A 17,426-nucleotide genomic window follows, 5' to 3' on the forward strand; every position below is an offset into this window, starting at 1 on the left:
CCTTAGCAATACTCTATAAACAACAATTTTTCTTTATACCCACAGATAAGTGTAGTCTTCATCCCTCATCAAGGAAACGTCTCTTGGCAGTATCTTCTAGTAATGTCAGAAGCATAAATTCTCACTAACATGACTTACCAAACATGACCTGAACAAGGACAACATCAGTGTACATGCCAAAGTGGATGAGAAAAATTCCAGGATGCCTCCCCCCTACATAAAGAACTATAGGCAATTGCAGAAAGCTGAGAATGGGAGAAATAGTCTTCCCCAGGGAAGAACACACCAACTGGCTATCAGGTGCCAAATGGTCAGCCCTGAAAACATATTTATAAGTAATATTATATGGACTGGACAGGTCATATTTAGGAATATATATGTATATACAGAAATCCATGCAATAACAATGAAAGAAGAGGCCATGAATCTGAAGGAGGGTCAGAATGGGTACATGGGTGATTTGGATGAAGGAAAGAGACAGGAGAAATGTTGTGATTCTATTATAATCTTAAACATAAATTTTTTAAAAGAATATATATGGAAAATACTAGTAAAGCTTGAATACTGGCGGTGGGGGAGTTCAATGCTTGATGTCTAGGTTCCAAAGTGCCTGGCCAACTCCACCTATCTGGGTCTGATATCCACAGCATACAAAGCATCACATAGGCTCAGATCTGGTATATCCACAGCTGTTTCTATGCTTAGGAGTCATCCCATAGTACTGTAATCTCCAAGGTGCTGTAGGTCCCCATCACAACTGAGGCTCCACATTCACTAGTGGCCCCCTTTTTCAGGTACTCCAGCCCTACCACACAGTGTCAAGCCTCAGCTATTCTCAATGACCTCAGCTACTCTCATGACTTCAGAAATAGTTCCACCTGAGTGATACACATTTCCAAGTTCAACTGCCTGAATAAGATGCAGCTTTGGTCCTCTCTAGACCACAGCTTCTGTATACTGAACTGAGGAAATATTAGCAAAATTCACTTCAATGATATTGGTCTCTTCCTAATCACCAATTTCTCAACTCCAACTAACCAGAATCATTTGTCCCAGTAAAGCATAGGTTTTACTTCCCTACTGGTCTCTTGTAAATCATTTCTGATTCTTCTGTCCCAACTGATCAGAACCACAGATTTTTTATTCATAACATTACTCAAAGGGCCCTGGTAGTACTCTCTCTGAAACTTCACAAGCTGGGCCTCCATTACCTGCATTGGTCTTAGCATTTTTATATTCTATGCTCTCATAGAATAGCCCACTGAGCTCTGACCACTCAATGACTTTTCCAGACCAAAGTTAAAGTGCCACTATAATCATCCAAAAGACACATGGTCAAGTCCGTCACAGAATTTTTGTCTTATTTGGGATGTTTAATGCTGTGATAAAACACAGTGACTAAGAACAATTTATGGATGAAAGAGTTGATTTCAACTCACAGATGACAGTCCATTGTTGAATGATGTCAAGGAAGAAACTCAAAAGGAACCTGGAGGCAGGAACTGAAGCAGAAGCCATGGAGGAGTAATGCTTACTGGCTTGTTCCTCACAGCTTACTCAGCCTGATTTCTCAGACAACCCAAAACTGTCTGAGCAGGCATGGAAATACTCACAGTTGGCTGAACTCTTGGATGTCAATCATTAATTAAGAAAATGTCCCACAGTCTTGCCTACAGGCCAACCTGATAGAGGTAATTTTATGACAAAATTCATCTTCCCAGAAAACTCCAGTTGTGTCAAGTTGACAAAAACACAACCAGGACATAGGGTATCACTACGTAACTTCAAACAACGGATTCTCCTGCCATCACTTGTCAAGTGTTTAAATTACAAATGAGAACCTCCATTACCAATCTATTCTCGCATATATATGTTCACTCTATCTTGTATCAATGTTATATTTCTTTCATAGGATTTCTCTCTACTCAACAGTATTACTTCTTTCTTACTTGTTTGGTTGCTTGCTTTTCTGACTGGGTCACATGTAGTCCAGGCTGATCGGAACTTACTATGTAGCTGATGATGACTTTGAACTTTTGATCATCCTGAGCTACAGTAACATCTATATGCCATTATGCACAGTTTCCAGAACTTTGTGCATTCTAGGCAGGCACTCTACAACTTGAGCCATGTCCTTAGCCTCAAAAAAAATTTTTTTTACTTCCTTGTTATCTTCTTTCTTTCTAGACAGTGAGCTCCATAAGAGACCACATCAATCTAGTATATAAAATAGAGGTCAATACTGAGTAAGTGTAGAAAGCAGGTAGAGTCCTGAGTTAATGTATATTGTTAACATAAGCACAACCATGGCAAGATACCTCAGACCCCTGTAATGGCAAGGCCTCCCCCTCCCAACTCCAGTGATGCCCATGAGAATAGCAAGGCATTCCCTTGGTCTGAGTAAAGATGGTGACAATATGTATAAAAAGTATCAACCATGGCTTCCTACTCTTGGATTACTGCAGACTAAGAATGCTCTATAAAGAACCCCTACAGAGATTAGCTCATTTGGCTCTATATAATAAATTTGCTGAGTTCCTGATCAGATGCTACATCTCCCTCAGAGCACATGGCCCACCTGATCCCAAATTTTCTATTCATATTTCTATCATTTCTTCATTCTTTGTCACCCTCATCAGGACCCAAAGTCACAGAGGTCATGACTAAACTTTCAAAGGGCTGTTGATTCAGAACTGAGGCACTGATAAGCAGTGTTAGATATGCAACCAACCAAACCCAATGCTATGTAGCTTGTGTGCCCCAAATATCTTGCCTAAATAATAGGGTAATTATGGTACTTCAATTATTTATTCATCCTGAGAAAATGTTTTCCAAACCAAAACAAATACTTTTGTTTTAGTTACTATGTCAGTTGGTGTAAATGAAGATATGCATAAGAAGTTTGCTATGGTAGTTTAATACTCAAATTTACAAGCAGTTTAAAATAATACCACCCTTTAAAGTCATCAGTAGTCTCACCCAGTTGTGGACTTCATGACTGAATATAGACCTGCCAAGCAAGATGTGCTCATAGGAGCAATGGGTATATGAGTGTTGTGGTAGTAACAAACCACTTTCTTATTGGATTGGAGGCCTGTTCCTCAGGGAATTTATACCTGGTATTTTAAGCCTGATTTATTTAAAAACACACACACACACACACACACACACACACACACACACACACACACACAACTAAAGGAGATCAGAGATCATGGGGTACTGTTGGGGGACATAGACACATACACTTACTACTCTTGTTTTTCTAACCAGAGATATTGTCAAACCATCTTCAAAATATTTAAGTTTATGTTAACAGCTGAATCTCTTGGTCTGAGAAGATCCTTTTTACAGTGGGCAATGTTAATGTAGAGACTGGAAAAATCATGAGAATCAGTGACTGTTTAGTGTTTAGCCTCATATGGAAAATCTACATCACCTCTTTCCAAAGCTTAGGGAAGATGGTATAGGAAGATTGTAAGTGCAAGAAAATGGGGAGGAGTGTCATGAAATGCTATCTTCTGAACATGGCATGCCCATTACAGTTGTGAACTCACAGTATCTGTGGTTACCGGCACAAGACCTACACAATATTGGGCTTGCCAACAAAATTTTCAAGAGTGAGGAGGGACTTGAGATTCCCATATCCCTATCTCCCTGAGGAGTCATTATTTAAAGAAAAAAGTCATTTCTTCCATGATATTGATACTAGCTAGTTGCCCATTCTCCAGTAAATGCCACCCATGTTCATTTAACCAACACAAATTAAACTCAATAGGTCGCTTTAAAAAGAAAAGGCATGATATAGGAGGGAAAATTGTGAAAAAGAGGTTCAGCAGGAGTACAAAGGGGATGAGAGAGGGCTAGAAAGAGTGATATGATCAAAATACATTTCATTCATGTATGAAGTTGCTCAAGAATATTGTTTTAAAGAAGTAATAACACAATTCTTATCTAAAGAACCAAACAGAATGTTGTAAGAAGCTTTGGGAGATATATCAAACCATCCTTACAGAATGAGGGTGATGAGAAGTGGGAGAATTTACTTTAGCAACAAAGGGAAACATGATCCAGACAGAAGAACAACACAGGCAAAGGCCTACAGACAAGCAAGGGTAAGACATATTTGAGAAGTGCTTTTACTAAACATGGCTAAGACACGATGATAGAGGGATTGCAAAATTCAGTACTGGAGCTCTAGAGAGAACTGAGATCATTGTGGACAATTGGAGAAATTTTAACAGAGCCAAAGCTATGGCAAGGGGGTTTCTGGTAATCAGATCATGTCCCTGCAAATGAATCCCACAAGGACAGATTCCCAGGTGTCTGGTTGTTGAACTAAGGTCAGGCATGAAGCAACTTTAGTGCCAGTTCTTCACTTGGAAAATCTTACTGATAACATTAAAGAAATAACTTCCTGCACAAATTCTCTCAGCAGTTGACTCTCTGCATGAACTTCTAATCTCAATTTTTTCATACAAGACTCAAGGTTCAGCCAACTAACTATTTATGTTTTGGTCCTGGGATGTTTTTAAGGTCATTGACCCTTGAGTAATTGTGGAGCACTGGAGCATTATGTGCCTCCCACCTGCTCAACATGGAGCTTGGCTGACAGTCAATCCCAGTCACTCAGGCTGCCCGGTCAACGTAACATTCTAGGTCCGAGAGAAACTGTGTGACTTCACGTGTGTTATCAGAATGGCTCTGCTTTTTATTGTTTACTTGGGAAATGTAATGTAACCCTCAAAATATAACTCATATACTGTCCAGAGATTTCTGACATTATTGAGGGATTTCTTTTTGCCAGGCAATGCTCTTAGCACTTGATTTGAGTTGAAGTTTCTCACAGCAGGATAAAGAGGTTCTGTCTATTTTAAAAATAAAACAAGTAAGCATGGTAGGCTAAGTATGGCCACCTACAAGGTTGTTCACATCTTAGACCCCAGAACCTGTAGGAATGTTACTTTAAATGGCAAATATATATGTATATATATATATATATATATATATATATATATATATATATATATATATATATAAAACTATGTAAAGACAAAGGAAGAAGAGATTTCAAGATGCAGTAATAAGGAAACTGCCATCAGAACGTGTGTGCTCCTTTCCTACCCCTCAGATGGAAAAAGTTTACTTCTCACTGACATCATGGATTTTTTTTTTTTTGCATACCCTGGGTGAGGTCTTGGAGTAGGCTCTCCAAAGATTGTGATAGGGTTCAGTTCACACCATGCACGTGAAAGCTCATAATACCCTGTAATGCCAGCTCCAGTGAATATGATTTCTTTTCTGACCTCTACAAGTACCAGTAACACACATAGTGAACAAAAATGCATGGAAGCAAAATACTCATAGACATAAAATAAATAAGTCTTGTGTGTGTTGTGTTGTATAATTGTAATTAAACAAAGGACTTTCATCTAGTGCTGTTAAGAAAGTGAACTTGGAAGTAAATGAAAGAAAGGCATCTCATACAGAATGCCAAGAAATCCACTACATTTCTTGGTTCAAGAGCTCTTCAAAACCAGCAAGCTGGTGGCTGGTGGCAGCTTCTTTTTTCTTTGACCTTTACCTCTGCCTTCAGGAATCTCTGCTGACTCTGATCTGCTAGCTCCTTTGTCTAAAGACCTTGTTATGACATAAGCAAAGAGACAAACCATCGTCCGAGTATCCATTACTCAGTCATATTTGCCACCTGCCTCTTTTGCCATTTAAAGTAGCGTTGCTACATGTTCTGGGGTCTAAGATGTGGACAGCCTTGTAGGTGGCCATACTCAGCCTACCATGCTTACTTGTCTTATCTTTAAAATGGAAAGAACCTCTTTATCCTGCTGTGAGAAACTTCAATTCACATCAAGTGCTAAGAGCATTGCCTGGCAAAAAGCAATCCCTCAATAATGTCAGTAGCTGCTCTTATAAAAGACTACTTTATCCACCTTTCTTTGTGCCTAGTGTCTCTGCCTTGACTCAGTCCCCAAACACTTCAATGCTTACAGTCATCTGTCTTCAATTTTGCTCCCCTCTACACATCCTATACCCACACTTCTTCCTGCCCTTCACACCAACAATATTGTAGAGCCACAGAAGTATCAATTCACAACAAAGGCAATAGACATACAGTAGAGAAATAACCCCCACAGTATCTGGCACTTGAACATCCTCATTTGGTGTGCTATTTGGGAAGATTTAGGTAGCACAGCCTTACAGGAGGAAGTCCATGGAAGCAGGGTTCAGGGGTCTTTTAGATTAAAAGCCTCCAGACACTTCCAGTTTGTACTCTGCTTTATGCTTATGGTTGAGATGTGTGCTCTCAGCTTTATGTTCCTGCTACTATGCTTCCCTGACATGATGGACTCTTATCCCTCTGGAACAGTAAGCCTAAATAAACTCTTTCATAAGTTGCATTGATCATGGCATTTCATCACAGGAACAGAAAAGTCACAGTGATTGCACTATAATCCAAATACAGTGTGTCTAGTGTACCCCAAACACCTGCGTTACCATTGTATCCAATTCCTGAGCCAAGAACTCAACCTTGTTTATCTCTGAACCCCAGAATTTCTGAAAGCTGGATGACAGCAGGCACTTGCTAATAACTGATGAGGGAGTTAATGAACGGACACATATAGAACAGTGCATGGTTTGAAGATTGTGCACCAGTAAGAGCCTCATTCTCATCACAAAAACACATTCTGGCTATCTGTAAAGCAGTTGAGATAATATGAACAGTTTGCAGTGTCACTCAGGACATTTCTAGAAACATCTGAGCCCCTACCATCCCAGGCAACACAGACACCACAGAGGGAAGGAACCCGGGAGGACTGGCAGAGCAGGTGTACCACATGCCTTTCTCTGCAGTGTGGTCCTGTGACTTGGCTCCCATTTTAGTTAAGATACGTTTTTTTTCTCTTGCAGTGTAATTTCATTTACTCTTCAACACCAAAAACATAAAAAGAAATTAAATAAAATTTTAAAAGGAAATAAAAGCTACTGCGGAAAAGGGCCCTTCTCCACACTCCCCATTCCAATGTCTGCCAAGCCAATTAATACCTCCCAAATGAATGTTATCTTCCTACTATGTTAATGCTATGTTAATAAATGCAATTAAGATAACATTTGGGAAGTGTTAATTGGTTTGGCAGATGAATGTGTACAAGAAGCACACATTCCCTATTTGTGGAGGCAGAAAGTGACACAAAGTTGGACAAAAGGAAACTTAATCTGCCTTCAGTCTCTCTCTCTCTCTCTTTCTGTCTCTGTCTCTCTCTCTCCTACTCAGTCCTTTTCTGTTACATTACATGAGAAACATTTCAAATGCTGATTTGGATGGGTTTGCAAAGATCAGGAGATTGTCAGATGTTGTAAAAAACAGTGAGATTATCTCTTTCATAGGAAGTAATTACATTGACTCTTTAAAATGCTATGTGCCACATATGCTATATACACACACCGTCTCTGTTTAACTGCATCTATAGCATCTATGCAAATAAGCTATTATACTACTCTAGGAAGCAGATTGTTTCAGAAGCCTAATTTCTAGACTGTTTTTAATGTACTCCAGTTTTTGGTCTGTGGTTTTCGTTGTTGTTTTAACATATCTGATGATTTGAGAAGTTTCTCTTTTTTTTTTTCTACTTTAACTTAACAGAAGAGGGTGACCTTTACATGCTGTGCTAGAAATTATACACACACTCGCAACATGGTATGTTACTTTGCAAAACAGAAATGAACCTAAACCTCCATCAATTTGGAAGAAAGAATTTTTGCATTATCTTGTGTTTATAAGAACATCACACAACCTTAGTCAGACACTAGAATATGCTTGTGAAAAAATATACTCTATGATTTATAAGTTCAGATCTTGTACATGTATCATCAAGGTGTGTGCTGACCCACTCTCCCCAAAAGTCAAGTGGGGAAAGTTAGGTCAAAAGTAGGAAAGAGGTTTCTTGTGTACCGTACTGGGATGATGTGGGAAATCAGGAAGGAGTCCTCAGTCTTTTCCACCTGGGGTACTAACAAGGTCCCTTTGTGGAAAGAACCTGGACATGGGATAAGATATGTGTGTGGCTAAGCTGTCTTCTTTAAACGTGATCTGGTTGATCACTGTCCCACTGTATAGTTCAACAAGGTCCTCTTTCCTCTGGTGTAAGGGAAGCTGTGATCACTGAAGTGGGCAATTCAGTTCCAGTGGTGAAGACTGCTCCAGTTGAGCAGGCAGTCCTGTGATGACATGATCTGCCTGCAAGCCTACTGTCCCTGGAACCTGAAAATACGTTAGTTATACTTATCATACTGGTGTCTACCAGCCTTAGATATGTACCCTTAAATGATCTATGTCTCTGTATGTGGTGATGTTGTGTTCCCAAAATATTGTGCACCTTAATAAACTTATCTGGGGTCAGAGAACAGAATAGCCACTAGATATAGAAGCCAGAAAATGGTGGCACACACACCTTTAATCCTAGCATTCCAGAGGCATAGATCCCTCTGGATCTCTGAGTTCAAAGCCACTCTGGAAACAGCTAGGCGTGGTAACAAGAGCCTTTAATCCCAGGAAGTGATGGCAAGAAGCAGAAAGGTATTTAAGGCATGAGGACAAGGAACTAGAGCTGGTTAAGCTTTCAGGCTTTTGAGAAGCAGTTCAGTGGAGATTCATTTGGATGAGGGCACAGAGGCTTCCAGTCTGAGGAAACAGGATCAGCTGAGGAACTGCGAGACCTTCTAACAATTCATGCTACATCTGTATACAGAGTTGAGCCTAAATTTAAAGCAGCGTTTAAAACAAACAAACAAACAAAAACAGAGCAAATGAAAGCAAGGGGGCCAAGTTTTTATGTTGCTTTGAGTTACCCACCAACCATGTGCAGCCCCAGAACCACAGAGCTTCTCAGCAAAACATCCCTAAGTCCCGGCTATACACAATCTGCCAAGGTTCCTTCCAGTGAGGGAAAATTATTAGTGTCTACCTCAACCAACTGATGAGAAGTAGCCTGAGACATTATGAGAGATGATGCTCCACCATGACTTCAAACTTGGTGGACAGTATGTGACCTCTCCTTGAAGGCACTCTCTGCTGTGGATTAGATATGTCTTGAATGAGTCCCCTAAAGTACATACTTTGGTATTTAATGTCCATTGTGAGATATGGAGAGGTGGGGAATGGAATATGACCTCATTATGTGGTGGGGGCAGTGAGAGTTGATTAGGATCAGAAAAGTCCATTAAAGTGCAGCCTCCTTGACTGAATACTGATGACCATATAAGATGGAGGGGGAGGTAAGAAGAGATACACTCACAGCTTTTTCACTCCTGCTAAGAGTTATCTTTAGCTGTCTTGACCTTTTGCCAGATATATGCCCTTGAACCCAAATAATGTGAGTTAAATGATCTTCTTTTGTTTATAAAGTTACCCATCTTTAGGCATTTTGTTATAGTAATGAAAAACTAATACACTATCTGTGATCTATATAAACTTTCTAAAAAGGGATTTCCAGGGAGTGGAAAGAAGAAGGATAAAAAAATGTGAAAAATCATGCTCATTTCAAAATTCAGCATGACTTCATAAGTACTAAAATGTACATCTCAAATTAAAGCATGTAATGATTACCTAGAGAAAAGATAAGTTAGTAGCCAGTACATAGTCACCAATTTGTTGCCAATGAGCTGTGCTGACCCTGTATAATCAGAGAGAATTTAATAGTCCTTCAGAAATACATGTGCTTCCTATGCTAACTGCACAACTGTGCCCTCCTCCAAATGTAGAACGCTGGGACTTTCCACTGTGGACATTAGTAATTTCTTTTTTTTTTAAGCATAAACAATACAAATATTTTAATTTTCGAATCATGAACTGCAGACGATCAAGTAGCAACTACTGATTTACAAAAAGTCTTTATTAGCATTTAGAAATAATACTTAACTAGAAGTTCAGGTGATTGTGAGTCATTCCACATGGATGCTGGGAACCAGCTCAGTTCCTCTGCAAGAGAGCCACAGCTCCAGCTCCATCAATGACATTTCTTTGCTAATGTTACGTAACTGCCCAACAATGACTATATAGTAGGTGGTATATAATATAATAGTGTCCTACCAATTTTACTAACTGTAGTTTTTTTTTCAATAGGATCTCAACATAAAGATCTTCTGCCTCAGCCTCTGGTGTAATGAGGTTACAGGGATACATCACTATTCAGAGCTAGAAAATATCAGTAACAAATACTCACTGACAATCTGTCAACCCATACATCTAGGATCATTTGTTCACTAGTAAACTGAATTGTTTTCTCTGATGTGAAATCATTTTGCTTGAATTCCTTTCTTTTTAATCCAAACAAAGAATGTGTAACTTTTCTTCTAAAAATTAAATTACTTTTACAAATTGTATTCTCTGATTTTCTTGTCAGCTTGCTTTAAAATTATCCATATGTTCAATATGCTGGCTTGAAGTTTGGCCCACACCAAATGGTTGTTTAACCCAAATATCTGAGCAGCAAACTGGGCAGATCCTTCTGGAGAAAGTATAGTTGAACAGCCAAGACCACTGGGCAATCGAAGAGATGACCAGACATCCTGAGCACCCCAGTCTGGTGTGATGGGGAGACAGCTGATAACTGGATATGCAGTATTACCAGACATCACTGGGCACAAACCATTGCTTCTGCCTGCCACTGCAACAAATACAGTTTGTATGCCATCCCCTTCATATTCTGTTTTAATCCTTAAAGTTTCATCTGGTCCTTTATGGGCAGATGGAGAGCGCTGCTTCTCTTTCCCATGCAGGCTACACCTCCATCCCACCTCGGATAATGGTGACAGCTGAGGTACTAAACATTGGGAGAAAACTCTATGAGGGTAAGACAAAAGAGGTCTATGAATTGTTAGATAATCCAGGAAGAGGCCTCCTGCAGTCCAAGGACCAGATTACAGCAGGAAATGCAGCTAGAAAGAACCACCTGGAAGGCAAAGCCGCAAACTCCAATAAGATCACCAGCTGCATTTTTCAGTTGTTACAGGATGCCGGTATCAAAACTGCTTTCACCAAGAAATATGGGGAGACTTCTTTCATTGCACCCCAATGTGAAATGATTCCAATTGAATGGGTGTGCTGAAGAATAGCAACTGGATCTCCTCTCAAAAGGAATCCTGGTGTAAAGGAGGGGTATAAATTATACCCACCAAAAGTGGAGATGTTCTTCAAGGATGATGCCAATAATGACCCACAGTGGTCTGAAGAGCAACTCAATACTGCAAAATTTTGTTTTGCTGGACTTGTTATAGGCCAGACTGAAGTGGACATCATGAGTCATGCTACACAAGCTATTTTTGAAATACTGGAGAAATCGTGGCTGCCCCAGAACTATATACTGGTTGATATGAAGATTGAATTTGGTGTTGATGTAAACACCAAAGAGATTGTTCTTGCTGACGTTATTAATAATGATTCCTGGAGACTCTGGCCATCAGGAGATTGGAGCCAGCAGAAAGACAAACAGTCTTACCATGACCTCAAGGAGGTAACTTCAGAAGGACTCCAGATGGTAAAGAAAAACTTTGAGTGGGTTGCAGATCAAGTGGAGTTGCTTCTGAAGTCCGACAGTCAATGCATGGTCATAGTGCTGATGGGTTCAACTTCAGACCTTGGGCACTGTGAGAAAATTAAGAAGTCTTGTGGAAATTTTGGGATTCCATATGAACTTTGAGTAACATTAGTAATTTCTTAAGTGATACAAGGATATTGCTTTCCACTGGCAATCGAATGTTAAATAAAAACTGTTACAAAATACCCTTCTAATATGAGTGCACGTGTATGCAAATGTGCTTGCCATTTTACAGTAAGAGAATTATTTAGTTCAAATTCTTTAGTTTTCATAACCCTGCTTCCTCTCTCCACATAGCTTAGGTCAAGGGGGCATTCCCCAAATACCCAGTGTTTAGAATGAGTTCCATTCAGCTTAAGATTGTTTTGTTCTCTGAAGTGGCAATGATGTTTTCACCCAGATTCCACAGAAAGCCTGTTATGTACTGTTCTGTGCTCTTAACAGATATGTTGCTCATGTTGGTCATCTCTCTCCACATAGTGTTCTGCTTGCTTGCATGTACCTGAACACCAGAAGAGGGCACCAGATCTTATTACAGATGGTTGTGAGCCACCATGTGGTTGCTGAGAATTGAACTCATGACCTCTGGAAGAGCAGTCAGTGCTCTTAACCTCTGAGCCACCTCTCCAGCCCAGACACATTTTTTTTTTCCCGAGACAGGGTTTCTCTGTGTAGCTTTGTGCCTTTCCTGGATCTCGCTTTGTAGACCAGGCTGGCCTTGAACTCACAAAGATCCACCTGGCTCTGTCTCCCGAGTGCTGGGATTAAAGGCGTGTGCCACCACCACCCAGCAAGATTTATTTATTTATTATGTATACAGCATGTATGACTGCAGGCCAGAAGAGGGCACCAGGTCTCGTTACAGATCCTGTGAGCCACCATGTGGTTGCTGGGAATTGAACTCAGGACCTCTGGAAGAGCAGTCAGTGCTCTTAACCTCTGAGCCATCTCTCCAGCTCTCCACACAGCTTAGAATGACTCCCCAAAATGGAATCATGCACAAGGCCTCATCCTCGAAGAAGTGAAGTTACACTCATAATTTTTCTTAGTGAAATTGTAGCACCCTGATTTTGTAGCAGGGACATAAGACTTTGAATATGTATCTGGAGGACTGAACCTTATCCCTTCAAAGAACATAGCATGAAGCCCTAACCTCAGTAACCAAGGATTTGACTGCTTTGGAAATCAAGCCTTTAAAGAGGTGATTAAATCAGGAGGCAATTGGGCCCGGCCCTAATCCAGTCTGTCCAGAGTCTTTAGAAGGCACATATCCACAATGTCTGAACATAAACAAGATATAACCAGAGGACACTCCTGTGTAAGCCAAGGAGACAGGCCTTGGAAGAAACCAAAGCTGGTTTCACCGGGGACTGTCCCCCCAGACTCTGAGAAAATACATTTTTGTTGTTGAAGCCACTTCGCACTCTGGGGTATTTTATTGTAACAGCCTTAGTAGACTCATAGAGCAAGTGAGTGTTACTGACTAGGCTGGGACCCTGAAAATGACAGCCCTACAAGTAGCACTTTGAAGTAAAGCAATTTAAAGAAGCTGAATTAAAAAGCTGCCACAAGATCTCACTGACCTGCCCCCATCTCTTTCTAAAGAGCAAGACAGGGCTCTCTTAGTAGCTCCAGAGAGGCACTTGCAAGAAGGAAGCTGAGAACACACCCAGGAGATTGGCAGATTCTGTCCCAGGCAGTCTGCTTTTCAGACCTATTCACTTTCCACTAAAAAAAAAAAAATTTTTTTCTCCTTCCATGGGTGCCCTGGCCTGACTTCCCCCCACCTTGAAGTGTCAGCCATCTGGCCTTCTTTGAGTTTCACCTCATGTGACTCCCATGTAGCTGCTTAAACATTCATACATGTGTGTCTTTCTTTCTACTCTATCAACACCCATTTTATTTTCTCAGACTCAGCAATCAGCTCCCACAGGGAGAATGGCAAGTTCCCTCAGCCCCAGCAACTATTGGAAAAGAATTCTGGCTGCACAAAACATGGCCACAGGAAGCAGAGTGGTAGAGCCCGTGGCCAATATTGCATTGTTGCTCCTGGCTGAAATGAGGTCTGCAAGCCTTGTGTTCACCTGCACACAAGAACAAACACAAGAGCACAATGGAGAAAGTTTGCTTTGATTAAGGTTGGTGTACCCTCTCCAGGCTGAACCATGGGGCATCTGCCTAGGTCAGGCATCTCAGCACACACAAGACATCTACCTGAAATCCCACTTTACTTTTAGTTACATTTCACTGACGTTGATTTGAATGAGCACCTCAGAACAGTTTCTCAGTTCATCATGAAGAAAAACTTAAAACATCCTGATATCAGTGTTTGTGGAAAGCTGAGACTATGAGTAAGTGAATCTCCTTTGTTTGGTCGGGGTTTTTATCTTTATCTTTTTTTTTTTTTTGGAGGAAGGTGTCTTAGTCAGTGTTCTACTGCTGTGAAGAGACACCATGACCACAGCAACTTTTATAAGAGAAAGCATTTAACTGGGGCTGGATTATGTTTTAGAGGTTTCGTCCATTATTCAGTATTGTCATGGTAGGAAACATGGTGGCACTCAGGAGGAAATGGTACTGGGCAGGGAGGCGGGGGAGAAACAAAGAGTGAGCCACTGGATCTGGCTTGAGCATCTGACACCTCAAAGCCCACCCTCAGTGACATATTTCCCCCAATAAGACCACATGTCCTAATCCTTTCATGTAATGGCATATGAACTTACGGGGGTCATTTTCATACAAACCACAACAGAGGTGTTTGTTTCTCCATTTGGAATATATTTATTTTTGCTTCATTTCTCATGATAAAAGACTCTGGAAATCCAACAATCCAGAGGTCCTTGCATCTCAGCTTTCCCACAGCCATGCTCTGGCCCAATGTTTCCATATTGTCCTCTCCTTTTTTTCCCTCCATTAGCAGCATTCAAAATATGACCATTGTTCCTCTGATTTTATGGCACCCTAGTCCAGGTTATCACAACACCCACCAACACAATGATGACAATCACCTAAGTACCTGTTCTTCCACTTGGCTTTGGTTATGCCTTTTCCTACATGAAAAGTGTTATTTGTTTCAGTTTGTTTCGGGGAAGAATGCAGCTAAGAGGCCCAGGCAGGCTTTGAACTCATATTTTTGCTGACTCAGCCTCCTCGGTGCTGTTTTACAGGCATGTACTATTAGTTCTGGTTGTTTCTTTTGATTTTCCTCCCTTGACCATGTAGTTCAGTCCTGTCTTAAATGTCTTCATTCTCTACATGCAGGTCGGGGACTAGAAATCTAAGAATGCGAAGCCACTGAGGGGAGTCTGGGTAAATCCCTCTTCCTGCATGATGACAATCCCCCCTGCTACATTCTCCTCTGGCCTTCCTATGTGTGTGGAAGAAGGGAGCGAGGGGGCCAAGGAATCCATTTGATGCATCTTCTAAGAGGACTCTATGAGGACGTAGTTCTGTGGGATTAGAGTTCCACTTGTATGATTCCACTTAACAATAATCACTCCATACAGACTCAAAAATAGTTGAACTGAAGAGTTTGAGTTACTGGAGGTCAGCTACAATTCAGTCCATCATAGTTGGAATCCCTAAGGTAGATGACACACAGGCATACAGACAAATGGCAGACATTGACAATGATGACCTAAATACACTATCTCAACTAATGAAGACTAAGGAATTAATAATGGCCTAATAAATGACTATGGGGGGCAGAGGAACACCCAAGTATGTAAGGTCCTGACTGAACGTGTGTCATTAACATGGGCATGACCACATCAAGGACCCTAGCCTCAGATACAGAGGAGAATGGCAAAGCCTTGTCTTCTGGTTCATGTGTGGATGCTGATAGTGTGTATAGAAAATATCCACCATAGCTCCCCGCAACAAATCAGGTATTTAGGGCCTGAAGACTGTTTGTTCCCTTCCCTATACAGACTGTTCCTACTAAGATTAGCTAAACATATCTTTTTGAGCCAGCTGTATACTATAAGCCCTGGGGCCTTATCTGTATTCAATGACCCTGCCTCCTTGTTCAGCTGTATGAAATAATTTGCCTCCCTGTTCAACAATATATAACAAATATGCTGAACTCTTGGGGTGCTGCAGTTTCTTCAGCAGAGATCCCAGTCCACCTGACCCAGCTTTTCTGTTCATATGTCCATCTATCTGTCTTTCTCCTTTCCCTATTCAGGTCCATCCCTGACACCTAACAGCAAGGCCATCACATTTCTATGCTGTGTTCAATTGAATATATTTTCTTCTCTTCCATCTCTCAGAGCTTTTTCTTTTGAGGCTTGCCAATAACTAAGCCTAAGCAACAATGTTGCCTATTTGCAAGTTCTTCCAGCCTTGGTCTTAGCTGATAACAATGATCTCACACTGCAGACAATGTGAGTGAGGATGTTCAAGAGACTTTCCTACTCTACTCTCCTATTGCTCATCAGCCTTGTCCAGAACCCCACTCTCTCCCGAAGCTCCAATTTTTTAAAATCCTTTCAAAATATCTAAAACCAAGCAACAATAAAACAGGATACTTAATAATTGTCTTTTTTCACAGTTGTTGCTGCCAACTTAGAAAACTTCCCATTTCTTTCTTACTGTACATTTTGCAGTGAAGAATCTTCCTCTGGCCTGGAGAGATGCCTCAGTGGGCAAACTGTCTACAGCACAAGCATAAGAACCTGAGATTATATCCCTGACTGGGTAGCCATTTCCTTCCATATTCAAGCGTTCCATCCTATAGGGAAGCACTTTAAGACAGAAGGTAAATAACCCAAAATAGCTTCAGTAAGTCCATGAAACTGAGCAGATTCACTAAGCCCCTCCATCCCAAGAGTAAACAAACAAAAAAAAAGACTGCTGAGAATCACTCTCCTCAGATGAGCCCAACTGCAAAGAAGACTATGAGGCCAGATTGACTGCCTAGAAGAAGCAGAAACTAGCCCAGCTGCCGGGAAAAGGCTTAGATCAACTGAATAAATTGAAAAGGACACTCTCCAAACTGTTGAACAGCCTATGGGCCAAGAAGTGTGCTCCAGGTTCCCAGTTTTTGTGAGCTGTCACCCATGCTAGGATGGGCTTTGGTGATGCAGCTGACTCTGAGTTATTTCTGTTCCTGTTAGTTATCCCTGACCTATATTCCTGTAATTAACCCAAGTAAAACTAATTAGATCACCAGGTTGGACTTTGATGTTTGTTATCAATACTTTGGTCTGTCATGGGCTCCATATCTGGGGTAAGTAGACATGTGTTCTGTAGGTCTGTAGGAAAAGTCTTGACCATATGAACATAAAAAGGCATATATATATAACCTCACCACTGGGGATAAGAATTTGTGCTGAGACAGTCAGATCTGCAGAACTCATTGGCCAGCCACTGAATGCCTTTTTCAGTCCAAAATTCCAAAGACCTTCCACAATCCTCCCAACACAATCTGATCAGGTCTGTCACAGCAATACCCCACTATTGTGGAACCAATTTCTGTATTATTTATGGTTTCCATTGCTGTGAAAAAACATCATGACCAAAAACAACTTGGAAAGACTTATTTTGCTTACATTTCCACATCCCTGTTCATCAAAGGACAGAAACTCAAATAGGGCAGGAACCTGGGGGCAGGCATTGATGCAGAGACCATGAAGGAGTGCTACTTACTGACTTGCTCTTCACAGTTTGCTCAGCCTGTTTTCTTATAGCACTCAGAATCACACAGCACAGGAGTAGTACCACCCACAATGTGCTAGGCCTTCCCCCATCAATCACTAATAGAAAAATATGCCTTACAGGCTTGTCTGCCTATATTTTGATCATATGGATGTA

The 17,426-nt window shown here is 40.9% G+C and overlaps 1 pseudogene; it reads left to right on the forward strand.

The window, feature by feature from the left end:
- Positions 1 to 10,820: 10,820 nt before the first annotated feature.
- Positions 10,821 to 13,745, forward strand: LOC128097011 (bifunctional phosphoribosylaminoimidazole carboxylase/phosphoribosylaminoimidazole succinocarboxamide synthetase-like; annotated as a pseudogene).
- Positions 13,746 to 17,426: the final 3,681 nt, after the last annotated feature.

The sequence above is a fragment of the Peromyscus californicus genome, unplaced genomic scaffold, assembly GCF_007827085.1.
Source record: "Peromyscus californicus insignis strain IS unplaced genomic scaffold, ASM782708v3 Scaffold_5__1_contigs__length_169319896, whole genome shotgun sequence".
Lineage (NCBI taxonomy): Eukaryota > Metazoa > Chordata > Mammalia > Rodentia > Cricetidae > Peromyscus > Peromyscus californicus.